The sequence below is a fragment of the Lygodium microphyllum genome, chromosome 19 (assembly GCF_053477565.2).
Source record: "Lygodium microphyllum isolate KBCC chromosome 19, Lygodium_microphyllum_v1.1.10, whole genome shotgun sequence".
Lineage (NCBI taxonomy): Eukaryota > Viridiplantae > Streptophyta > Polypodiopsida > Schizaeales > Lygodiaceae > Lygodium > Lygodium microphyllum.
Genome location: NC_141153.1, coordinates 112,081,421 through 112,108,832, shown reverse-complemented (window position 1 = coordinate 112,108,832; position 27,412 = coordinate 112,081,421).

The following is a 27,412-nucleotide window of genomic DNA, read 5'->3' as shown; positions in this document are numbered from 1 at the left end:
CCACACATTTAGAAGTCGTGTGACCATTCCTGCCTCCAGGTGGAGGGCATGCAACCCTCATTACCACCATAGGAAGCCCTGACCAACATCTCTGATGGTGTAGATGGGGCACTGTTCCTTTCTATACACCTTTTCCCTTTCTGGTCTATCCTTCTGAGGATAAGCCCTGCCCCACTCCATGACAACCAGTCCATGCAACTTAGCATAAGCTAAGATTTGCTAATGAATGGAGAAAAATGAACATCATCACGGGGGCTATCCCTACAACAAACACTGCATGCCTCACCTCTCCCCTCCTCATCATATGCACTTGATAACCCACTGTATAATCTCTTCCATGAGAATAGTTTTATCCCGTCTCAAGGCCTAATCCTTGGTTTGCATTTTGTAGATCCCCCTACGATAGTTGACATGGGGCACCCACAGTATAGCTGGCTTGCAAGGATGCTATCCGTTGTGGGAGGGAGCATGTAGCACAAGCTCCTCCGCCAAAATGCTACGTACCTACCCTTAAAAGGTATGCAAAGAAACGAGGCCCCAAGTGACACAGCCCCAAACGTAGGCCAAAGACTCCCCATGCCTGGAAAATAGAAGCTCAAGGGAATGCCCGGGGAGTGGCAACCCCGGCCGTGCAGGGCCTCCCGAGAAGCTCGAGCCCTAGGTGCTCTAAAGAGGAGAGGGCAGCTCGAGACAAGCAAGAATTTGATGCATTGTTCAAAAGCATTTTGGAAACAGTTGCGGCCATGGACTACACCATTCAGGTGCGGCCAACATCTTCCTCGCCCAGCCTCACAAGAGCCCCTCACCAACAGAGCCTCAATCGCCTGACCACCCGAACTCGCCCCGCTTCGTACAAATAGAGTAGCCCCATGTTGTATAAAAGGCTTATCAAATGCTACCTGGCCATGACTTTTTGTCTCTAAATGGTTAAGTGCTGACAAGTTTCCAAATTGTACAAACTTTTCATATCTACATTTAATATATTTCATGGCTTTAGCAAAAGAAAAAGATAATCAAGCACATGTGATAAGTATCTAAGTCAACACCATGGAATTCAGATAAGTGATGTCTCCTTGCGTTGCACTGGTTTATTATAGTTGCGGCATATGTCGTGCAAGTACTCTCATGAAGTGACAAGTGGATGCAGGATTATGCAAGTCTCTGTGCGAAAGTATTCAATACCCAAGACACTGCAAGACCGCCAACCCCATGAAGAGCCGCGACAAAGCCACATTGCCGAAAGCGAAAATCACCCTTGTCGATCGCCCACATTGCATGGCCCAAAGCATGATCATAACCACTGCCGATCGCCCACATCGCATGTCCCAAAGCATGATCATAACCACTTTCTCTTTTTGGGTTACACTCTACACCGGGCACTCATGGCAGCTGTTATCTCAATCATACCAACATCGCACGTTCCAAAGAGGGTTGCAAAATCTCAAGTGTATCTCCCCATCTCAACAACTGCTTCTCCAACAACGAGGCTAAGACACAATCATCACTGTAATATCCATTACTCAAGCAAGTTCCCAAAAAAAAAAAGAATAAGAAAAAGAAAATAAAAAGGAAAGAAAAAGAAAAAGAAAAGAAAAAGGAAAGGAAAAGAACAAGGAAAAGAAAAGATACGAAAAGATAAGAAGCACCCACAATCACGGTACAACACTTAGGGGTCCTCAAATTAGGTACGTCCAGTGACCTTGGTCGACTGGCTCCGTACCTAGTCTCCTAGCCCTTTAGCATCACCCACAATTGTTTAGGACACATCAAGGGCAGGACATACCTAGGGATCTTGTCTCACCTATGGTTAGACCTGTCACCTTGACCCATTCGCACGATTCCCTCTTGCACTTTGCCTTAATACCATTGCAATCAATCGTGGTACGCACGAATGGCCATGAAAATTACACCGTCCTCATCACGCAATTCCAATAGCTACCAGCTCCGAAAGTGCGGTGTTCCTGTGCTCAATTATGCTAAGTTGTGTAGTCACAACGCAAAGGATGTCTCATACACCTTCACCTGTATTTCTTCTCAACATGGACAACTTTGCTTCATCCACACGTTGTTACGAGAAACCAGCCCGCGGTCTTCTAACTATGTAATATCTAAGTACGCACGAGCACTCGTATAATATCTACACCAAAATATATACATAGTTTGGGTCCTCAAGTGTAGGACAATACTCTCAGCTTGCTTAGAGTTTGACCTGTCTCCCAAACTAATTAAACTACGTCTTGTGCATGATAAAGAAGACTAGCACTACCCCTAGGAAGAGACCACATATGAGAGGTTTTCAATTGCAGGTAGTATTGAAGACTCCAACAAAAGTGTCATTCGCTCTTCATCGACACCCATCTTTGAATTCTTATCCTTCATCATCCTGCAAGCCCACCAAGAATCATCAAGTGAAGAATCCACAACAAACCAACACTTGTGCTGGCCATCAGTGCAATCCCCAACAAAGAACAGCCCTACCACTAACTCCAACAATCCTACCACCAGCCACCTAGGCCACCAACGTGCCCCTAACAACCTTCCTCCACACCACCACCAATACTCCTTCACGGCAAACACAGATGTCCCTTCCACCCACATCTTCAGTACATGCCAAAGCCTGCTATCTATGACTGTAAGTGCCATGGGACTGACACTCATCTAGGAGGGGGGGCAATGTTAACCCTCAAACAAACAAGGTGGAAAAGATGGAAAATCTAAAGTAGAAGACAAAGCCAAGGCAAAAGTGAAACAGAAGACGAAGGCACGCCAAGAAGAATCTAGAAACACAAGAAGTGCAGAAAAATCCTAAATCAAGGAAAAAGGCGCATGAGAAAAAGCGCAATTCTATACTATTTTAAAAACGCGCAAGGCACACCATGGTTTAATTTAAGAGTGCCGCTCTCACTGTGTAATTTGTAAACGTAGATGAGCGGTAGGAAGGAAGCTAGGAAGATAGGAGGACAAGGGGAAAAAGGGCCTAGGCCATGGCCGGCCATGTAAAAAAGGGGATAAGGGGATGATCGCCCAAAAGGGATTTAGGGTTTTGTATATAAAGTGGAAAAGTGAATGAGAAGCTCATTCTTGTGTGTGGCCAAAAGTGGGTCTCCTCTTCTTCTTCTTCTTCTTCTTCTTCTTCTTGCTTGCTTGAGCTTGTGCTTGAGAAAGAGTGTGTGAGAGTGTGAGGGAGTGAGTGTGTGAGGGTCAGGGAGACTGAGGAGGAGAAGCTCTCCATCTTCTCCTCTCTTCTTCTCTTCTCTTCTTTTTCCTTGTCTTACTCGCGGCAATAGATCTTGGAGCATGGAGCTTGAGGATGGACTTGCTTGAAGCTTGCACTTGGATCGTGAAGCTACCGGAGTGCGCGGGAGAGGAGGTAACTCGATCGGCATGGAGGTAAGCTCACTACACTCGTAGGATCAACAGCGCATCGGCTAGGTGAGAGATAGCCATTAGAGCTCACTTGAAATTCTTGAAACAATAAGCGGTCCGTGGGTCTTACCGGTTGAGCATGAGCTCCCTCTACATCTTCATTGATTGTCCCAAGCAAAAACCATCCTCAAGTTCTACCAATGTGCCATCTATCCCATTGGGGTTGTTCAGTGTCGAGAACCTCGATGGGGCGGCCACACCTATCCCATTGCGTGTCATGATCCGAGCACAGATGAAGCAAGCTGGCATATTGTTGCCAGGTCCTAGCAACCTCAATGCAGCCTCAATCGGGAAGAAGAGCCGTAGATGGAGAAAGAAGAAACCCGAAGCTAAGATCACGCTGAAAACTAAGAGTGCCACGACTCTGCCTACTGGAAAGAAGGTCATTGACACAGAGGCAAAAACCTAAGCTCCTAAGATGGCCAAAAAGGAAAGTGCTAAGGTAGGGGAATACCCGCACCTGAAGCGCCAACTAGAGGCTATCAAGAAAGTGAAGGAATGGGTAAAAGAGGCCCAAGAGCACCTAAAAGATGTTGAGCCCATCCTAGAGGACGAGATCAAATATCTCTCCAACATAAGCATACCAATCTCACCCCCTCAACCCAAATTGAGAGGTATGACTACGCCACAAGCGGTACCGCTTAGGCAAAGCCTTCATGCTATAAGCCAGCAAATCACAGTCACGGCCATTGGCTAGGACAATCCAGATTAGGAGAAAGATGAGCAGCCAATGACCTCCTTACCATGCTAGTGACCACCCTGGTGACGCTAAGCCTGGGAGACCTTCTTAGGCAGCATTCCACCCTATGGCAAGACTTGAAGCAGTGGGTTGAAGGATCACGAGAGCAAGTTGTTGCAAACCTGCACGACCATGATGCAGAGACATAAATACTGAGTCTGATGCTGCACTCTATGCCTAAGTCCTTGCACGTTAATGCTTTCTGGGAAGGCATCGAGATGCATGCGGTCTCACATGTCTTAGCTCTAGGCAACATAATGAGAAAGGGGATTGTAGACACAAGAGCGGGGGTTAGTGTACTGAGCCACACAGTGCTTCAGACTTGGGGAAGCCTGTCTGTCAAGACCACCAGGTTCAATGTCACACTAGCAAATGGTATGAGAGTGAAACCATTCGGGGTACTTAAAATCTACCTGGTGATAATCGCAGGTGTCCAGTTCTCGGTTGACTTTATAGTCATGAAGGGAGTGGACTATGATATCCTATTAGGCCGACCCTGGATGCGCAATGCCAGAGTCATCGAAGATTGGGGTAACGGCTTGATCTTCCTTGGAAATAGAACAAAAGCTGTGAGGGTAGAGATGGACACTTGGAAGACCTCATCAATCGACTTAGATGCCATCTCCACGATGCTTAAAGGTAATACTCAAATCAAGAAGTCCTATGGGCCCTTGACCAAGTATATTCCATGCCTGGAGGATGAGCGAGACTGGATGCATGTCCTTGCTATGATTGACTTGTCATTCTCAGATCATGAGGTATACGAGCAAGCCATCAATACAGTTGGCAAGTCAAAAGGCATGCCCTCCGTACCAGTCTGCATGATGGCAGGAACCCTTTATGGGCGACCTAAACCTGTCACATTCCAAGTGCCAAATAACAAGAGGGAACTCCAAGAGATTCTGGAGTATTTAACTAGCAAGCTAGCTGGCAATCTAGCAACAAACTTCAAGCCACTCCAAGATCTGTTAGATGAACCAAGGTGGCAATGGACCAGGATGCATGACTTAAACCTCATGTACAATTGGGTCCTAGTCCCCAATCAGAGACAAAAGATATATCAAAACCTAGGAGACCATGAGTAGTCTGACGAAGTTGACTCCAATGATGAGTACAAAGACTGTCATTCTTTCAATGACAAAAGTGAGGGTGAGATAGACACAGTGGAATATGACACTGAGGGACAAGAAATAGAATAGATACGAGCATACTCCAAGCCACAGAAAAAGAGTGTCTTTAAGATAGAGTAAGGGGTCATGCGCATGGATTGTGACCGTGCTTGGTTGGAACACATAGGAGCCATAGATTTCGAATAAGCAAGCATAACCCAACCAAGTATGACATCAATGCTTAGAACAAAGTCACCCTCTGAGCTGCAAACGCCAAGAGAAACCACCTCTTCTAGGGAAAATGGTGAGTTTGATTCTGAGTCAGATAGCGACCCAGAAATACCTAGATCATCCAAGACCAGATGCACCAAAGGGGGACCTACCAGTCCACCTGAGGCGCAGCCAGTTGAAGGAAGAAAGGGCAAAATAGCCTAGGGACATGCAAACAGAAGAGCAAAGAAAGCTGCAAGATCTCCCGAAGAGATTTACAAAATTCAAGAAGGGTGACAGAATAGTAATCCTGTTGGGTGCCAAACGCCAAGGGCAAACGAGTAAACCCATCAAGGGACAAGCCAAGGTCAAGGAGGTGAACCTAGCACAGGAAAGGGAGACAACCCGACTGGTTTTTATTGCCAATGACTTGATTGAGAAAAAGGAGATGAGTCTTGTTGCTCTCTTGAGAGAGTATGTAGACATGTTAACTTGGTCCTTAGAAGAGCTTAAGTGGGTAGATCCAAGTGTAGTGACTCATAACATATCCATGACAGCAAACGCAATGCCGATCAAGCAATGACTGTACCCGATGAATCCAAAACACGCTCATGCAGCCAAAGAGGAGATTGACAACCTGATGAGAGCAGGATTCATTTACAAAATTGAGCACACAGATTGGGTGTCGCCCATAGTCATAGTGATGAAGAAAAATGGAAAGATTAAAGTATGCGTCAATTAGAAGAAGGTGAACGCTACCACTAAGAGAGACAACTATCCATTTATGTACATGGAGCACATGCTCGAAAGAGTGGCGAGCAAAGAGGCCTACAGCTTTTTGGATAGCTTCTCTGGATACAATCAGGTGCAAGTGCATCCTGCCAACAGGCATAAGATTGCCTTCACCACTTAGTCAGGCGTGTTTGCTTACATAGTCATGCCCTTCGGGCTGACTAATGCCCCAGCCACCTTTCAACGCCTCATGTGCACCATATTTCAATACATGCTTTGCAAGGAAATGGAAGTCCTTGTGGATGACTTGTATGTTCACTCGACCTGGAGAGAACACTTAGACAAACTCTGAGCATTCTTTGAGCAGTGTCCCCTATATTGTCTCTCCCTGAACCCATTAAAGTGCCAGTTCTGGGTGAAACATGGATGCATCCTAGGGCACATGGTATCGAAGAATGGCATTGCCATTGACTTCTCAAAATTCAAGGTTATTATTGATCTTCCGCCCCCAATCAACTATAAGGGAGCTCAATGCTTCTTAGGCCATACGGGATACTATCGACGGTTTGTGCTAAACTATGCATTGATTGCCAAACCTTTGTACAAGCTATTGATTGTCTTTGAGTGGACTAAAGCATGCCAAAAAGCGTATGAGGAATTGAAGAAGTCTCTGGCTACTGCACCGATTCTACAAACCCCAGATTGGACCATTACCTTCTATGTGCATATTGACGCTTCGAAATTCGCCATGGGGGCAGTGTTGTGCCAACCTGGCGAACACAACCTTGACTATCCAGTGAGCTTTGCTAGCAAACAACTCACTAAGATTGAAATGAATTACTCGACAACTGAGAGAGAGGGTTTAGCCACGGTATTTGTTGTAAAGAATTTTCGGTATTATCTGTTGGCTATGCCTTTTACTTTCTTTGTGGACCATCAAGCCTTGCTATATCTAGTAAACAAACCATGCACTATAGGATGCATAGCTCGATGACTCCTTCTACTTTTATAATTCAACTTCTCCGTGGTTGTACAGAAGGGAAAACAACACTACATGGTGGACCACGCATCCCCACGAGAGAGGCCACTGGACAAGGCATTGCCGATGAATTTCCAGACGCCTATCTGTTTAACCTTTCCAGCGAGAGAGATTTATTCAAGGCTGATCTAATGTTATATTGGGTAGGTGACATCGCCCAAGTGCTGGAGCACGGACTGCCTGAGCAACCGATAGAAAAAGCCCGACTTAGGCAACTTATCCTCAAAATCCAACCCTATCAGTTGATAGCAGACCAACTATATAGGCTAGGGCAAGGCGGGTTGTTGCGTAGATGTGTATGCAAGCATGAGATACACGATGTGCTCGTAGAGGTGCACAGTGGAATTGCTAGAGGGCACTTTAGTGGAGACATGATAGCCCGCAAGGTGCTATAGTCTCAGCTGTGGTGGCCCATGCTTTTTTGCGATGCATCATGATTCGTCAAGCATTGTGATGAGTGTCAGTGGAAAAGGTCCCGATTTACAAGGATCAAATGGAGTTGACCCCAATCATTGTGTCAAGAATCCCAATGTGGGGTTGATCATGGTGTGTACAAAATGATTGATACATTATCAGGGAGGATTGTAATAGACAAGGAACTCCATGGATACAAAGAGAAGGCAAACAATATGCACACTCAACAAATGTTCTCTTCTTATTTTTGCATTGCATAGACTGGTTACATATATAAAGGAAGAGATACCAATCAATGATCCCTCACACTTTCCATGTGTGCCCCCATGTGACACCATACAACCAACCCTTTACATGTGTGCCCTATGTGGCACACTTTATTCCACATCTCTCATCCATATTCATGCACCATACAATCTTAAGCATGTAAGAGTGCTTTCACATATACACACCCACAAACACCGAAGCTTACAATGCCAACCCCCTCTTAAGTGAGGTGTTTAATTTTACCTTGTCACCCATCCAATGTAGCATTGCATGACCACAATCGCTACTTCTTAACACTCCCCCTCAATGCTATATTGGAGTGTTTATATGACTAGACACATCTAGTCCACCATATGCATGTTTTATGTGCGTGTACAATGTTCATTTGAGCACCATTTGCTTGGTGAACCTACCCCATCCTTTTTGAACAATCTTAGATGTTCGGGATGACAAATCTCAAGGTGCAACAATCATGTGCATGCTTTACACCATGCACTCACAATTTCTTTTTGAGATCTCAATCTCGGGAAGAGGACCCTACACACATCCTTATCTTGATTCACCTTTGTCGAGAACACATGCATATACATACATTCATTTTGACCCTCTAGGTGGGATCAGGCATGGCAGAGTATCCTCATACCATGTATGAAATACAAATTTTCATTTTCAACTCTCAAGCTTGGCTATCATTATCCATTACACAACAAACATGTTTAGAAAGTATAAGTTTACTTTTGTTTTGATGTATGAATGGGGCTTTATACATGACAAAAACCCAAAAAAGATAAGGTTGCCACATGGCAACTCCTTCATCTCATCGTCATTATCGGCTTCTTCTTCATGTCCTTCTACCATTCAAGTCAGTGGAATGACCTCTTGTCCTTTCTTCTCCTTGGAAGCCTCAGTTTCTTTGACATGCCTTTCGTGTTGCTCAAGAACACGCTCTCTGCTTGCAACCCTCTCATTCAAGAGTACCACCTCTTGCTCTTTCTTGACAGTTGCAATCTCCTGCTTGACATCATTCTCTTCTCTTGCTGTCAATGTAGATAGTCTTGCAGTCAAATCCATTTCCGATTGCTACAACACTGTGCACTCTTTCTCAATTTGCTTTTTTTCATCTCTTACAAATCTGTCTTAAGCTTCTTCAATGCTTCATCTCTCTGGTTTGCAATCTCTTCCCGTTGATTAAGTAGTTTCTGTCCTTCCAGCAATCTTTCCTGGTCTTCTTGCAGTTTCTTTTCCCATCAAGTAGAGACTACCTCTGACGACTTAGTTTTGCCTCATGAGCCTCCTTTTTTGCTTTGAAAGCAACGCATTCTCTTCGCAATGCATCTTCATGGGCTTCAGCTTATTATAGCTTTCTCTCTGCAACACCATGTTTGCAAGCAGCTTCTGCCTGCAATGCCTAAAGTCTTCATCCAATTTGAGATCGAAGCAATGTTTGCCTTTTGAACAAGGCTTTTGAGTTCCTGTTGCACTTGAGCAATCCTTGGGTCAAGTGTCAGTAGCTTGTGCTAGCTTTCTTCATACAGACTTTCTTTTGATGGATCAATAGGATCTAAAATGCTGAGGTCTCTTTGACATTCCTGCTCTACTTCGTCGTACCCTTTGCTGTCAGTTGCTGCTTCTGAAAGTAATTGTGCATGAAATTGTGCATATTCAATGGATTGTGGTGATAATATCACAGTCCTTCCGTGTTGCGTCAATGGCTTCTTTTAGATGCCATTCTTTTGTTATTGCCTGTCATCCAGAGTAGTGGTGTCTAGAGGCTACTCGAAATTAGACACTCTTTCAATCGGCATGTATAGGAGATCTCCCATGTGACACCATACAACCAACACTTACATGTGTGCCCTATGTGGCACATTTTACTCCAGATCTCTCATCCATATTCATGCACCATACAATCTTAAGCACATAAGAGTGCTTTCACATATACACACCCGCAAACACCGAAGCTTACAATGCCAAAACATTGCGGAACAAATCTTCAAAAAATGAGGGATTGACTTCATAGAACCCATTAGTCCTGCGGTACAGTATTCACAAGCCAAATACATCATTGGGGCCATAGACTACCTAACAAAATGGGCAAAAGCGAGAGTGACACGAAACAATGACGCTAGAATGACTGCCAAGTTCTTATGGGAGCAGGTGATCTCACGATTCGGCTGCCCCATCGAACTAGTTAGTGACCAGGGCACACACTTCATCAATGAAGTGATAGCGCATCTTCTATCCACCTTTCTAATTATCCATCGAAAATCCTCTCCATACTACCCTCAGGCAAACGGGTAGGCAGAATCCACAAATAAGATCCTTGTAAACATCTTGACCAAAGTAGTCTCTGCTTCGCGCAATGACTGGGATAAGAAGCTGATGGCAGTCTTGTGGGCTTATCGTACAACTTATAAAACGGCTCTCGGTCAGACTCCCTTCAAGTTGACCTATGGGACTAAGGCAATTCTACCAGTAGAGTTCTTCGTTCCTAGCCTGAGAATAGTGCTTCAAGAACGATGGGAAGGGAAGGAGGCATGGATGCAATGCCTGGTTGAACTTGAACGCCTCTCGAAAACTCGCCTTCTAGCCACTCATGCGCTCATATGCGAGAAGGCACGATGCAAGAGCTGGTTTGACAAGCATGTTAAGCAACGCGACTTTGAATAAGGTGACTTAGTGCTCCTGTACACTCAGTTAAAGGACACAGACAAAAAATGAAGTTTAGAGGTCTTAGGCCTTTCAAAGTTCGTGCAATCAGCCAAACTGGCAATGTTGAGCTTGAGACTGTAGATGGCGAGGGCATAGACTTCTTCAATGGTAGTTGCATTAAGAAGTACTACCCTCCCATGCATCCGCCACATGAGTCACCAATGTTAGAACCCCCTATCAAAGTACAAGTCACCACAATCACGAAAATTGATTATGAGGATGAGGAAGCAGTAGAACATGCATACCTCCACATCATAGTCACTGCTAAGCAAACATGTGCTTTCAATGCCTTGATCGACGAGGGAGTAGACTTCAATGTCTTAACTCATGATCATTGGACCCAATTTGGTAAACCACCACTACAGCCCACTAATGCCAAATTAATCCCATATGGGGGCCACCCAGATGCACTTCTCAGCAAGCGCAAAGCTGCTATTGCTATGGAGTCTGAGACTGTACCAATGATCTTTTATGTGTTGCCAAGTACTAAAGAAGCAAACATGAAGTCGCTGCTAGGGTGAACCTTCAAGAAGCAGACTCGCTACAATGTCAATCATGAGTGGCAATGCATCTACCTCACCATAGGCAACGTCCACATTGTTATAGCCTTCAACAAGGGCCGTGCGACCTCATCAAAGTCCGCAAGGCCACCGATAGAAATACTCGCAGCCAAGTCTACGAAGAGGGGTAGTGCTCAACCACCATCCACCGAATCTCACAAGCCACCGCTCACAGTAGCAAAAGCTAAGGCCCAACAGCCTAAGTTTCAATGGAGGCCTAAACAACCGTAGTCGCCGCCTAGGAGTAGACACTTATGTCCTCGTAATAAAGAAACTCTAAACCTAGGAGACCAAGAGGAGTTACAGAAATCGAAGCATGATCATGCCAAGATGGGTTCCTAAAGCCCTCTTGCACGTGCAAGGTTACTATGAGGAAAATGCCTGGATATGGATCCCTAAGGCCCGAATGGCCCAAGGCACTACTCACACACTGCCCTCAAGCTTGATCACCTCGAGCCCCATAGAACCTCAAAACCAGAAGCCGCAGCGCTTCCAAGACTCGCCTCCGACAAGCTCACCCACGCATAAGCCCAGAAGAGTTGAGCAAGCCTATTGGCCCAAACCACAAACGCCTTTACACACTTCAATCCCTACTAGTGCTGATAAGACTTGCCAAACCCAATCTGAGTGTAGCAGCCCGTCCGTAGTAGCTACTACTCTGACGCTCATCCACGAGACCCAACCACCGCTTCATAGGCAACTGCCACCATCTGCTCTGCCAAGCCTTCTAGCGCCATCAAACCCCAGCCACCTGCAGGCCTTAAACCCTCCTACGAGCGGAAATCATTCTTAACTCTAGCTGCAGACCTAGCTGAAGACACAGGGGATGACGTTATTGCTTATCTTAGACACTTAGATGCCATGTTCGTGTCGCTAGCTTTAAGTTATGACCGCTTGCACTTAGGCCTATTGCAAGAGCCTTTAGTAAACTGAAGTTTGCATGATGCCTTGTTCCTAGGAAACATTCAAATTTTCATTTGTCAAAACACCCCACTCAACTGTCAAGTTGCTATGCACTGAGATATCAAGAGAACAAGCCATCAAATAGCGCCTCATTACATCCTATGATAAGCGTGTGACTTCTTCCATCATTAACAAAGAAGTCGAGGAGTTGAAAGCATTACCTAACACTGACTCCCCATTTTTACAAAACTGGTACACCCTGCGATTGCAATGGGAACTCAAAGGATGTCAAATCATGACCAATGCACTAAGCAACGCCACGCAATCAAGACATTGGAGTATGAGCCAACCTATGTCGCACCCACCTCATATAGAGTGTTGACCACTTTTTGTGGCCGACCCATGGAAGAGCACGTCAAAGGACACCCATATCTTGATCGTCTCCTGACCAAAGAAGATCTACACATCACTAGCCGTGTCGATTCTGGTGATTTCCTAACGGATATTCTCACTTATATCACACACATAAGTACCCGACCCTTCGATCTGGACCGCAAGGCTCGGCTAGAGTATAACCCAAAATTCTATTCTTGGCTCATGCGCAAGTAACCCTTCTATCTGAATGTTGAATGCCTTTGACCTCCTAACCTTCAATCCTAGAAAGGATTCTTCTCAATCTGGAAGAGGAGGGGGTAAGGTGAATCAAAGTAAAACCAATCAAGATCAAGCAAACGCATAAACACATAAGAAATTGGTGATGTAGAAGGAATGTCACATAAGCTTTGAAATAAAAGGCAAAAAGTCTGAAGGGAAGAATCTATGTTGGATCTTAATTCTTTCATTTAACAAACATAAAGTCTTTCTTTTCAGCAAATTATTATTTTTAAAAGCACTAATGGGAATTATGGTTCATGACAAGAATGAAAGATGTCGCAACAAGACTATGCCCACCGACTCCCCTTCATGGAAGAGGAGAGGACCCAGTACGGCATCTCCTTGGCAAGCCGTGCCTACAACCAACTAAAATTTTGAACCATCTATAACATCGAGGAAGTAGTGGCCAAGGAGGAAGCAACCAAGAGGGTCGTAGAGCAGTGCAACCTTGCTAAGTACCTCAAGAAGTTTGCACAAGAGCTTGACCACACAAAGTGTGTGGAATTCCTCAGAACTTACAACCCAGATTAGGAATGTGGAACTGTAGCAGTGGGAAGGGGGGAGAAGGCCAAACAGATACAGGTACCCTTGAACCCAACCTTGGTGGAGAAGGCACTAGGGTTAGAGCCTAAGGTGGAGAAGAAGCAGAAAAGAGACATCTATGCCATGCTTAAGATGAAGAGGGAAGAGGTGCTGACCAACGATGGCATCAGCATCCAGGATATCCCTGATGTTGAAGCCCACATGCAAGAAAAACTAGTGCACTCATTGTTCTCCAGCTAGTGCTACAATTCCCTCATGCACCGGATAAGCGTGCCTATGCTGGAGAACGTGGCAGCTCGCACCCTAGATGAGGTTGACTGGAATGGCTATGTACGCAAGACCATAGACCAGACAACAAAAGCACTAGTCTTGGGGAGCAAGCCAGCAGGTGGGGAGTCCCCAGCCTCCAAAAGCATTGAGAGGAAGAAGGCCTCATCCAAAGCCTCTTTCATCAACAATGGAAGTTTTTTGACTTCCCGCATCCATGAGACAGTAAAAGAGGCATAGGATGCAGAGGAAGGAGAAGGAGAAACACCTGACAAACCGCCCCCTCACCAGGACCAAGAGCTGTCTAGTGACAAGACCAAAAGTGACAAAGAAGGGGGAGAACAGAAGGAAAAGTCAAGCAAAAAGCAAGCAAAGAAACCTAAGAAGAGGACGACACAAAAGAAGAAGCAAGACAAAGGCCGCAAAAAGGAGAAGGAGGACTTAGAGAGAGAAAAAAGGGACTCCCTCAAAGAGGCGGAAGAGAGAGAGAAGAAGAAGAAACAGGAAGCAAAAAAGTCGAAGGAAGAAGCCAAGAAATCCAAGAAGGTGTCAAAGAAAGAGGCCAAAGAGAGGAAGAAGAAAGAAAAAGAAGAAGCAGATAAGTTGGAGGAAGAATCTAGGAAAGCAGAAGAAGAGAGGGAGAGAGGGGTTGCTGAGGAAGAGGAGGAGCTAAGAAGGAAGGAGGAGGAAGACATAGCCGAAGCCATACATCAGTTTATAGAGCAACAAAGCAGGGCATATGACCTAGGAGCTCTAAGCCCGCCCAAGGGGGAGGGGCCAGGCTCAAGCACTCAAGTGTCGGAGATCATACCGCTAGCCGTCACTGAAGGCAAGGGTAAAGCCCCCATCCGTCCCATCCAACCTTCCTAGTGCCTACCACCGAAGTAGCCTCCCTCACCCCAAGCATCCCACTAGTGCCGACGTCTCAAACTTTGTGGCCTGGATGCAATATTTCATCAAAAAAGAATTAGCCCAAGGGAAGAGCATGGAAACCACGGCCACGAGGCAGAAGAGGCTAGCCATAGATGCCAAATCTAGACAAGATCCAAAATGTGAGAAAGTGGAGGCCTCAACCACTCCTATCCACACGACGATGACACCACCAGCTAACTATGACGAATACGTTGCTGAATTTCTCTATCAACTAGAGAAAGCTAAAGAGGAGAGGAAGATATCTGTGGCCGAGTTAGCTGCGAAAAAAGAGTTGGTAGCTACTTTTCAGCTTGAAAAGACCTGACAAATAGCCATGCAACAAAAGGAGATCTTTGATCTCAAACAAGAGCTGAAGGCTAAGGATGATAGGGAGGAAAGCTGGAGGCAGCGGCTGGAAGATGAGAATCAGGAGTTGGTAAAAATGCAGAGGGAGTATAAACTCTTGATCATGAAGAGCTAACCGCAAGGACCGATCAAATCAAATGAGGTATGGAGGAGTTTGCCACCAAAGAAGAGAAAAGGAAGCAAGAGGAAGAACAACATCACAAGGAGATGGAGACCATGACTAAGAAGCTGAACTTAGAACGAAAAGAGCAGGAGAGAATGAGCAAAGAATTCAAAAACCAAGAGCAAAGACTCATAGCTCTGGTGCAAAGGCAGGGGGAAGGCATGGAGGAAATGAAGAAGAGAGCCGAAAAATGGGCGGGACAGAATGAACGGAGGATGAAGACCTTGGCGCGTCGCCTAGCTCTCGTGGAAAAAGAGAAAATCCTCACAAAGAGTAGAGCAAAGGCTGCCCAAGTAGCCTTCAATACTCAACAAAAATCCTTCTTGAATACACTAATGGATACCACCCACTCAGAGGAAGGGCAGTCCCTCAAGATGTCAAAGAAGAAACTAAGCATAGCCTGCAAGGCCTTGCAAGTAGGACAGCACATGCCACCCCAACCCATTGTCGTGGGGTTGAGCCTTGATGATCAACGGAAGTGCTTATTGATAGCGGCCTAACCCCTAGGAGGTCGATGCACTGGGCTTTGAAGAGGAAACACAGCAAGCACACTGACAGAGGGATGAAGCTGAACTCCAAATTGGTATGGGCAGATTTAAAGAAGAGGTGATCCCACAACCCCCCTTGCCACATTCCCAAGAGCAGCCATCAATTGACACATTTGCAGAAAGACAAGCCGCCCTCAAGGAAAGGAGAAAGAAATTGGTGGAAGAAACCAGGAAACAAATGAGAGCCAGTCGTGCAACCATCCGCACCCCTACCACCATGCCCAGATGACCTCCTAGCAGGTTTCCATGCTGGATTAATAGTTTGGGAGCGACAAGAAAGGGACAAAAAACCCTTCTCCTTTAGCTTCCTTCTACCCAACAACCTGAGGAGAGTCATGCCACTTAAAGTAGTGGAGGAAGTGATTGTGATTGAAATCCGACTAGGCCAGCTGGCTGGAAGAGAGAGAAAAGAATCCCACTCTTTGGGGGACCGAAGAGGCAGACTTTTGGCAAAATAAGGTCTTTGAAGTGCCACATTCTGTACAAGGCTATAATTGCTAGCCCATGTGGAGGAGACGGGTATGCGACATTAGCATGCTCACCTGGATGGCATTTTGCAACACCTTACCCTACGAGAGGAACAACCCTACATTTATGGTGTACCCTTGTAGGGTAGGATTGGATTTTGACACTACCCTCCATGGACACTATGACTTCCCCATTATCTATAATCCTAAATGTGCCTCTTTTGAACAAGCTCTCACCCACAAGAATGTGGCCTTCCACCCCTCTTTTTTGATCCTAACGCCATCGATAGCTGTGCCATGACACGCTATGATGAGAGCTAGCCTTCTACCTTCTTTCTGCCTAGCTCTTCTTGAAGATATGAATGTTAGCCAATTCACCCGATGTAACCACCCCTTCCTCTCCACCACTTCACTCCATGTTTGCATGAATCTCAAGGGATACATGTAGAGCTGGTAGTTTTTGAGCAAATCTATCCAGTCCCCCTTCTCCACCTTACTCTGATGATGAAAGTTAGAAACTAGCTGTCATCCTGGGTTTTTTTTAAAAAAGAGAGAATAAGAAAAATAAAAGAAAGAAAGGAAGGCAAGAAAACACATCACAAAAAGAAAAAGACATGGAAAGAAAGACTCACATGAAGACACAACTAGGCCCATACAGGACACAATCACTACACCTAGGGGTCCTCAAGTTAGGCGTGTCTAGTGGCTTTGGTCGGCCGGTTCCACTCCTAACTCTCTAGCCCCTTTCTGACACCCCACTTCATGCTTAGGGCACATCAAGGGTAGGACATACCTAGGGAGGTAACACCCGCCTATGGTTAGACCTGTCACCCTACGCTACACACACCACACCTCCCTACTGTCAAGATTGTGGGAGAGAAGGAAGGAGTCTCACTTGTAGCTTTCTTGCTTGCACAATGGGGGAATACACACAAGGGTGGAGGCTGAAAACAGTTTTCCTCTTCTTAGTTGTGTAAGCCAAAAGAACTCTCATACAAAGAAATAGAAGAACCCTATATATGGGTCTCAAACCAAACTCAACTAACTAAGGTGGCATACTAACTGAGCCACGAACTAGAGTAGATAAGGATAGCTGTCATGTAGCTATTATTCATGGGCGGTGTACCAACCGCATCTGCAACTGACACGTCGGTGACATAAATGCACAACGATCACCCTGGCATATCATGAGTGGAGCTCGATATCTCAACACCTACCGCACGAATGGGGTTCTCAAGTGTGGAACATCACCCAAGCCTGCCTGTGGTTATACCCAGCTCCCTGTTCCACCAGTACGAGCACAATGCACCACACAGTAAGGTAGACACTCCCCTTAGGTAGAGCACCGCACCTTCTCCTTTCAGGTACTACAAAATGTGGCAAACCACCAACTTCAAAGGCCCCATCATCCACTTGACATCTGATGGGCTTCTCTGTTAACCATCATTGCCAAAGCTTCCAAAGCATCTGAGTCCACATGTGGCCCTACCGTCACCTGACCAACAACTTGCCAACCGCCTACCCTTTCCCAATAAATAGGTAGAAGTGCCATGGGACTGGCACCCGTCTTGGAGGGGGTAATGTTAACCTCAATTTGAGATGGTAGAAAAATGAAGAAAAAATCGGAAAAAATATGGAAAAAGAGCAAAGACGTAGAGGCCCTAAAGGTAAGCTGAGGCAAAAACTCTAAAAAGCACAATTTTAAATGAAAGGCGCCTTAAAAACTCTAAAAACTCTTGTAAAAGAGCGCCAGGCTCCCTCTTGTGCCATTTGTAAAAGAATAGACGGGTATAGGCTTAGAGAATGAAGCAACAAGAGGGAATTAGAAAAAGGGACCTTGCCGCAATGGCCGGTCATGTAAAAAGGGATGGGTGCCCATGGGATTTTAGGGTTTTGTATATAAAGTTGAAAAGTGAATGAGAAGCTCATTCTTTGGTGTGTGGCTAACAAGAGTCCTCTCTTCTTCTCTTCTTCTCTTCTTCTCCTCTCCTTGCTTGTGTGTGTGCTCTTGAGAGAGGGAGTGTGAGAGTGTGAGGGAGTGAGTGTGTGGGAGTGAGGGATCAAGAGGGTGAAGAGCTACCGGTGTATGCGAGAGAGGAGGCAACTCATTTCGGCATCAAGGTAAGCTCACTACACCTCGAGAGGATCGACGGTGCATCAGCTAGGCGAGAGATAGCCATGAGAGCTCACTTGAAACGCTTGAAACAATAAGAGGTCCGTGGGTCTTGGCAGTTGAGCGTGAGTTCCTATTACAAGAATGGTATGAATAGCTAGGCTAGTAAGAATACCTCTCAGCTCGTCATAACTCTAAGCAAAGATGTTATAGAATTCCTAAATCAAGGACACATAGTCCTCCCTTTCTTCCAAACTGCACATGGACCCTAATTTAATTGGCTGTGAATCATTCATTGTCCCAAGGTCCAACTCAATTCTATCCACGTCTCTTATCCTATCTTGAGCCTCTATCAGTTCATTCAAAGTTACTTGATAGATATCCTCTGTAGTGGACCCTTCCTTGGATTCATCACTTGATGGCGTCTCACTAGCAGATGGATCATCGAAATGTTCTAACTCTGACGAAGATAAAGTCACTCTCTCACTTTGAGAAGATTCAGGATAGGCATCTACTATTGACGAAGGATCTCGTGTCCACAATAGCATGTTCTACTAATATGCCATCAACATATACTGCTACCCTTACACAATGCTTTTCAGCATGCTCAAACTAATTATCTCCTACCTGTGCTATGCCCAAGGGCTCCATGATATACCCAGTGTGCAGAATCTTCTTAAACTATTTATGCACTCCTTAAGACAACTTAATCAACTGCAGGAGATTTACATCTGGCTTAAACTTTCAAAGAGAACTTACTAAATCAAATTCATGATAATTAGTGATAGCTCTCTTCTCCCGCTAGACCATTCTCTCCTTTGGTCTTTAAAGAGGCTTTGGTGCCTCTTTCTTGGCTTTTTCCTTCTTCTTCTTTGGCAATTTCTTATCCTTCTTGGGGTCAACTTTACTATCAATGGCTTTTAGAGGTCTACCTTCCATGTCACGATTAAGGACTTGCGTCCCCTTATCATCTTGCTTAGGATTTTCCTCAATAGGTTTTACCTTGTCTTTGTCACCATCTTTACCCTTTTGACCCTTGTAGTGAGCCGTAGATTAGAAGCTTCAGTGCCATTTGACACGTACAGATTTAATAAGGCTAACTCCACTGCCACTAGGCAGCTTCTCTACAACAACCTCCCCTCTTTGCAGTATTTGTTTCGGCCCCTCATCTTGCTAGAGATTATTCCCATGCACTCGATGATTGACTGGACCTGGTTGTTTACTTCCTTGTTGGAGAGAGTCAATCTTGCTCCAATAAGTACTAGCTAAGTGGTTGGACTTGCCACATATGTCACATTTAACATTTAGAAAAATCCTCAGGAAATGTTGGCCGCCAAATCACTTATAGCTGAATCTTGAGGGGGCACCCTCTTTAGGGCGTCGACTTCTTATCAAGTTCTATTACTTCTTTAGGAAATTAACATCTACTACTATTTGTCTATATTGTTTGGTGATCAAATCAGTATAGTGCTTCATCATATCCTTAACTTTATTAAGGACATTTGAGGCAGTTGACTCATAGCCATGATCATTTACTTATCGTTCCATTGGCCTAACCACTTAATTGGAAATTGGCTACTGACTCCCTGGAACAATATTAGAATTTTTCAATTGGCTTCCAACATTTGTTGGAGCCATCTAACTGACCATAATCATGGTCACATTAGGAGGAGCTGGCAACATGGGCACATTCTAAATCATGCTTCCTCTCCCATTGGAAGTGCTCATGGGCATCCCTTGACCTCCATTTGTCAATACCAAAGTATTTCTGGCACGTAAACTCGTATTTCAGTTTTCCCTAGAGATATATGCCACTTGTAATCGGGACTCTATCTCCTCTACTTGTGTAATAGTTGTATCAATGTCAATAGGAGCAACACTAGTCAATCGCATCTGGATAGTAAATTCTAACCTATGCAAAAAGTATTGGAGTTGAGTAGCAACAGGAATGGGGAATATAGGTCTACAACTTATGGAATACTTCCTTCAGTTTCTTGGCATAGCCTTTTCAAACATTCTCGTGAGGTTCTTGACGTGTTACATTGAGAACACGTAGCCAATACTAACCTCCCCTTTCAGGGGTAAAATCTCTTCAAAAGGCCACAAAAAATAGATCAAACATAATTATGGTTCCAACCTCTAAGCTATGTTACTATGATATCCTGACTTTGATTTCAAATATTTTTGACTTATTATAAAAATGGACTTGAAGAACTCTAAATCATTAAATAGAGAAGATCTCGAGAAATATGACCCGAGGATCATAACCCATCATTTTCCTGAATTAACAAGGACTATAACCATCCGTCACATAAGTTACCGCATAAATGAGAGTTGTGAGCCATAAGTCGAAGTTGACCAAACATGTTTAAAACTTGGCAAGTAAGGTAAGTCACAAAGTCTTTAAGCTTTAAAGCTTAAAGCTTTATAAAAAAAGAAGAAGATTGAGTGGGAGATGATGATGAACAGGCTGCTGCTCCCCCTTTTTTTATGAAAAAATTGGTGTACTATTTTCCCAATTTGGGCATCTCTGATTCTAAACCAAAAAGATTGAATTCACCTTCAGTAATCTTGCAATTAACTCTAGCAATCTCCCCCTCTTCTCAGTTTGATGAGAGGGTTGGTTTAAAGCAAGATCATCCTAGAGCCAAGAGAATCAGTCATGGCATCTTTGGTAGCCTCTTTGGACCTCAAAGATCAAATTTCTAGTATCAGATTGCATCTTGAAAGCTTCAGATTGATGATTTTGCCAAGATCCCTTCCATAAAGAGCTTTTCTTCTTGACTACAACCCTTATTCTTCAATTTAGCTATAAATATGATGCATGGGGAGCCATTGAGGGCAATCCAAGCAAGAGGGGAGAGGCTCTTCTCAGGAGTATAGACCAAGAGGAAGTAGGGCAAGAGAAGTACGAGGATGGGAACTCTTTTCATCACGAAGAAAAGAAGGATACTCTGTGAGCTCTTGAATTCAAATCTTCCATCCCTTCTATCCTATTTCTTTGTCGAATCAAAACTCTTCTCGATTTTTCTAAATTCTTGGTGATTGCCTTCTCCCCCCCCTACACCCCTCCCGTCAATTAAAATTCCGTCAATCTAATTACTCCCAAGATGCTTTGCCAAAATCCCCTTTTGTGATCTCGCGAGATTAGAGACCATGGCCCCGAATAAGAAAGTTATGAAGGTTGCAGAAGCAAGAGCTACCAACATTGTAGACACAATTACTACAAACGGAATGGCGAGTACGAGGATTACAAACAAAGCTATGAATACCATCAACCAAGCACCCGTTGTTGGAGCTTTTGGGATCAAAATTCTACCAGGAGGGTAAGAGACAGTAGGGTGAAGGGAGATTTAGGGAGAGGAGTAGACGGAAGTGAAGGGGTTCAAAGAAATAGAAGATGTAGAAGAATACTCATAGAGATAAAGTCTGTCAATTTATTTCTGCATCCTAAGAAGATAAATCTCTTGTAGACCAAAAACATGCATTAAAAAATTAACTTCCTCTCTACTTCTCAGACTGCCAATTTGATGCTTCCGTTGGCTCCAAAAGGAGAGTAAAATATTAGGACACTTTGGCCAAAATTCTCCTAGATCACTCCTTCTCCCAGTTCGAAGTGCTGTTCACTGGCTTGAAAACTGTGATCGTTCGTCGCACGATTTCTCCACTCCTAGATCACTCCTTCTCCCAGTTCGAAGTGCTGTTCACTGGCTTGAAAACTGTGATCGTTCGTCGCACGATTTCTCCAATCCTTCTTTTTGCATAAAATCCCCCAAAAAATGGTTGTAAGACACTTGACTTTTTTTACATGTCATCCTATTCTAGAAGTTATCTACAATTTTTGGATATTTATAAGAGATAATATCTAAAATATCAAAAATTGGCTAAACTTGTCCAAAAATCTAGTATTTTTTAACCATCCACACTTTGGACACTGACATTAATGACTAATATAGCATTGGCTCTCTAGATCAATAAGAAATCTGAATGACGATGCACTCTAGATTTTTCCACACTGTGTCCACGTAGCAGCATGACATCATCTCATGGATCCTCATGTACTATTTTTTTTAATTTTAAAAAAGCTAGTAGGCCTTCATCCCATGAATGGGCAACAAAAGCTGCATTCATAAAATAAGATTTTATTCGATTCTTGCATATAATCTCTTTAAAGAATTCTTAACCACAAATTCCAAGGGGTAACTTGGGTCTGTACAAGATGAACCTAAGCAAGTACAAATAAGGTATTGTGTCCCTAAAATATTTAATATTACAATCTCTGATGGGTAATCACAAATACTAATCCTCAATATATAAGAGACCTTGAGATGAAATTTCCAAAGGATATTGTTCATAATTAAACTAACCAAGATTTTCTTTTATTATGGGCAAGGAACCATGAAATTCCAAGGGAATTATTCTCAAGCATGAAATTCTTATTTAGATTCAGTCCAAAGTAGCCCCTAGGGAAGAGGGAGTCTAGGAAGACTATTGGAAGGTATTGTCACTTATGCTAATTTTGCCACTTGTGCTAATTTTTCTCAATGTTATTAAGGTATTGCCACTTATGCTAATTTGTCTTGATGTTATTAAGGTATTGCCACTTATGGTAATCTATCTTGATTTTATTAAGGTATTTCCACTTACACTAATTTTTTCAATTATACTATTCTGTCTCGATGTTATTAATTTTTGGAAAGAAGAGATTTGTCTTAGAAATTAACTTGTTAAATTTTTATGCATAATGCAATCGAAATAAGATGTTTGTGATTGCAAGCTATGTACTAATCTTTTCTAAAATCATTAGGCTCCTAAAAGATGGACGACTGAGTACAGATTGTCGGCTAAGGCAGTATTCCGATGAGCACAGAACACCGAGATAGAGGTAATGTTCTTAATGGTGCTAGACCTCCTCAAGGCTAGTGCGAATAAAACCTACTGCAAAGAGTTTTACTTTTTTTTCATGTTAGTGAGTATAGACCAATTATGACGCGAAAGGTCTTGTCGTAGGGAACTCTAGTCAACATGAGGGGGTTGTTGAGATGACAAGCTCAACACATGCGGATATTGATGATGGACCGCCTGGTTAAATGGGTTCACACGTCTACACTTAGCACATCGGTGGTCATTATGACTCTCACATGGCCACTGACTCATTACTTATTATATTCAGGTTGTTACACCTATTTACAGCTGGCATAGTTATAGCGCCAGTCGACTAGTGTAGTCGGTTATGCATTGTTTGACTTAGTAGGCCACTTTCCTTTTATATTGTATCTTATCTATACTTTGAGTACATTGTAAAGAGTGTGGAAGAAGGAGAAGAAATCAGCAAGAAAACGTTTTGGCCTCCATCTCTCTTCTTGTCTCTTGAGTGAGCTTCTCCTTGTGCATTCTGTGTGTGTTCGGCGCAGCATCTTGAGCAACCCCCTCCACCACGCGATTCTTGACATGGTATCAGAGCCACGCCATTGAGAGAGGCTGATTTCAAAGGTTGAAACAAAGGAGAAGAAGCAAGGTTCGAGCAAGCAAGCCACGGGTAAGAAGCTCTCCCATCCTTCAACTCTTTCTCTTCGATAGTGCCTGTGGAGGCACTGGAAGCAGGGCAGAGCAAAAATCTCAGATTGCAGTGAGATTTGGTGTGCGCGAAGAGCACTGTGAAATCTGCAGATTGAGCTTTCCCGCAGTTATTTTGGGCATTTGAGGCCGTTTCAGGGCCCGTTTTAGAGCCGCAAGGTTGCGGACAGCAGTTTCAGGGTACGCTGTGACTTCGACTGTATTGACCGAAAGTGGGTGCGCAGGTTACAGATTTCAGATCTGTAAGTTCAAAGGTGTTTACCAGTGAGTAAACACAAGGTTTATCTGCAAACAGGTTGCAGATTGCATGTATTGTTGAGCAGACAGTTAAAAAGGCTGTCTGGTGTATTGCTGTGCACTACAGTTCCAGGGTTGCAGAAGATTTACTTGCTGTTGGTATTAATTTTGTGATAATGGCAGAGAACAGTGGAAGCCCTATCATTGAGAAGCTCGACAAGAACAACTACCCTTCATGGAAGTTCCGTGTCACGAACTTCCTTATTGGAAAAGGCCTCTACGAGTTTGTTTCAGGTGAAGAAAAGGAACCGGAGATGAGTGATCCTCCAACTGCAGAAGAGAAAAAGGCACGGAAGGAATGGAATGCAAAGGATAAAAAGGTCATGTATTGGTTGTCTGCAGTAATTGACAATAATATGCTGGGACACATTAGAAATGCAGAGAATTCATATGCAGCTTGGACCATACTTGAAAGTATGTTTTCTGTAAATACAAAGGCACGAAAGATTCAACTCAAGCAAGAGTTGAATACATTAAAGAAAGGGAAGATGTCTATCAATGAGTATGCACTGAAGGTAAGAAGCATTGCAGATGCATTGGCAGCGATTGATGCAATGCCCGATGATGATGATTTGGTGTCGTCTACCTTGGGTGGACTTAACAATGAAAAGGCTTGGAAGTCTTTTGTAACTTCTGTATATGTCAGAAAGCCATTTCCAGATTTCGATGAGTTGGTCTCCCTTATGATCACTGAAGAGATCAACATGCAGAGTGAGACATCTGAAAGAAGTGGTGAACAGGTCCAAGCTTTCTACTCCAATTCAGGAAGGGGACGTGGCAGGTTCTCTTCAAGAGGCCGTGGTACAGGACGTGGTAGTGACAACCAGCAAAACAGATTGAATCAGCAATTTGGCGATATGCAGGTTTCAGGAGGTCGTGGTAACTTTAGAGGCAGGGGGAGCTTTAGAGGAAGAGGTGGATGGCAGAACAGAGGTTCTAACAACTCTGGTATTGTATGCCACTACTGTGGCAAAACAGGTCATATTGTAGCCCAATGTTATGCTAAGAGAGATGATATCCGCAGTGGTAAGTTGCAGCAAGGAAACTATGCATCGTCTTCACGACAGAATGAAGACAAAAATGAACATTTGTTCGTTATGCAGCATATGCTGAATGCTGTTACAGGAAAGGGAACACATGAAGATGTTTGGTATGTTGATTCAGGTGCATCCAATCATATGACCAGCCATGCAGAATGGTTTGGAGAGATGCAGGATTTGCAGAATGCAGGTTATGTGCAGACGGGTGATGACTCATGCCACCCAATTTCACACATTGGAAAAGTTCCCTTGTCCTTGCATGATGGTAAGACAAAGAGTCTTTCAGATGTATTGCATGTGCCATCTATTACAAAGAACTTGGTGTCAGTCGGTCAAATGGTAGAGCAAGGGCTGCAAGTCAGATTTAATGCAAAGGGCTGCTTTGTAGAAGACTTCAATGACAAGTGCAGGTTGGTAGCAAAGGGAAGTAGAGTTGGACGTATGTTCACTCTAGATGCTGGAATTCTTACTATGAATGCGGCTATGTATGCCAAAGGAAAAGGTGTTGTTGCAGACATTGAAATTTGGCACAAACGCATTGGACATGCAAATGTACAAAGGCTGAAATTAATGCAGTCCAAAGGGTTGGTTACAGGTTTGCCTACATTTAAAGTTGCAGAATTTCAGAAGGTATGTGAAGCATGTCAGTTTGGTAAGCAGGCAAGACAACCCTTTTCACATGACAGAGATGTAAGCAGAAATATCCTTGATGTTGTGCATACAGACATTTGGGGGCCTACACAAAATGTATCTCTTGGAGGTAGTTCATACTTCGTCACATTCATTGATGATTGTTCTAGAAAGCTGTGGGTATATTTTATGAAGGAAAAGAGTGAAGCATTTGAGCACTTTAGAACTTTCAAGGCTGCAGTTGAAAGAGAAACAGGCTTGAAAGTAAAGTGCCTGAGGTCAGATGGAGGGGGAGAGTACCTCTCAAATGAGTTCAGTGATTTTCTGAGGTCTCATGGGATAAAGAGACAGTTCACATGCAGGTATACCCCACAGCAAAATGGGGTTGCAGAAAGGAAAAACAGGCATATTGCAGAAGTTGCACGCGCCTTGATGGCTGAAAAGAATATGCCTAAGCATTTTTGGTCTGAGGCTGTTCATACTACTGTTTATATTATGAACAGAACTCCCACAGCTGCAGTTCATGGTATGACCCCCGAAGAATGTTTTACAGGTAAGAAGCCTGATGTTTCACACTTGAAAGTATTTGGCTGCATTGCGTATGTTCATGTGCCAGATGAGTTGCGGAAGAAACTGGATCCAAAGGCTGAAAAGTGTGTCTTTATTGGATACTCTTTAGAGCAGAAAGGGTATCGCTGTTACAACCCTGTCACATGTAAGTTCAGAGTGAGCAGGGATGTCATCTTTGATGAAATGAGCAGTTGGTATGCATCTAGTGGTGATGCATTGGATGTTGATGATGATCATGACACTCATGTGCAGGCTGAAAGGCAAGAATCACGGACTCTTAGTGGACCAGAGACATCATCTGGTAGTCCTTGGTCTGGGAGACTGAGTACCTCTACATCTTCGAGTACATCTAGTAGCACTACAGGTAAAGACAAAGGAAAGAATAAAGTGTCAGAAGGCATTGATGCAGTTCTTGATGGAGACTCCAGTGGCTCAGAGAGCTTGGATGATGAGCTTGGCATTCCTTCAGTGAGGACTCCAGGTGTGCAGAGAGCACGTGTTAATGCAAAGACTCCATTGAGTGATCCAGTGGTACGCAGGTCTAGCAGGGTGAGATACCCTGTTAAAAGATTTGGTTTTGAAGGTTATGCAGCTCACCATTATGCTTATATGGTGAAACTAGTTGAGGATGTTGAGCCCACATGTTTTGAGGAGGCTGTTGGTCATGCTCATTGGGATGCAGCAATGGATGAGGAGATGGCTGCATTAGAGGCCAATAAGACTTGGGATCTAGTATCATTGCCAAAGGGAAAGAAAGCTATTGGATGTAAGTGGGTTTATAAGATTAAGCACAATGCAGATGGTTCTATTAGCAGGTACAAAGCTAGGCTGGTTGCAAAAGGCTATGCCCAGACATATGGCATAGATTATGATGAAACCTTCAGTCCAGTTGCTAGGATGGCAACTGTCAGATGTGTGATTGCTTTGGCAGCAGCCAAAGGTTGGAGGTTGCAGCAAATGGATGTAAAGAATGCCTTCTTGCATGGTGATTTGCAGGAAGAAGTGTATATGGATCAGCCAGCAGGTTATGAAGATTTAGAGCATCCCACGTATGTGTGCAGGTTGAAGAAGGCACTCTATGGGCTCAAGCAAGCACCTAAAGCATGGTCTGACAAGATTAGAGAGTATCTTGTCAATATTGGCTTTTATGTTTC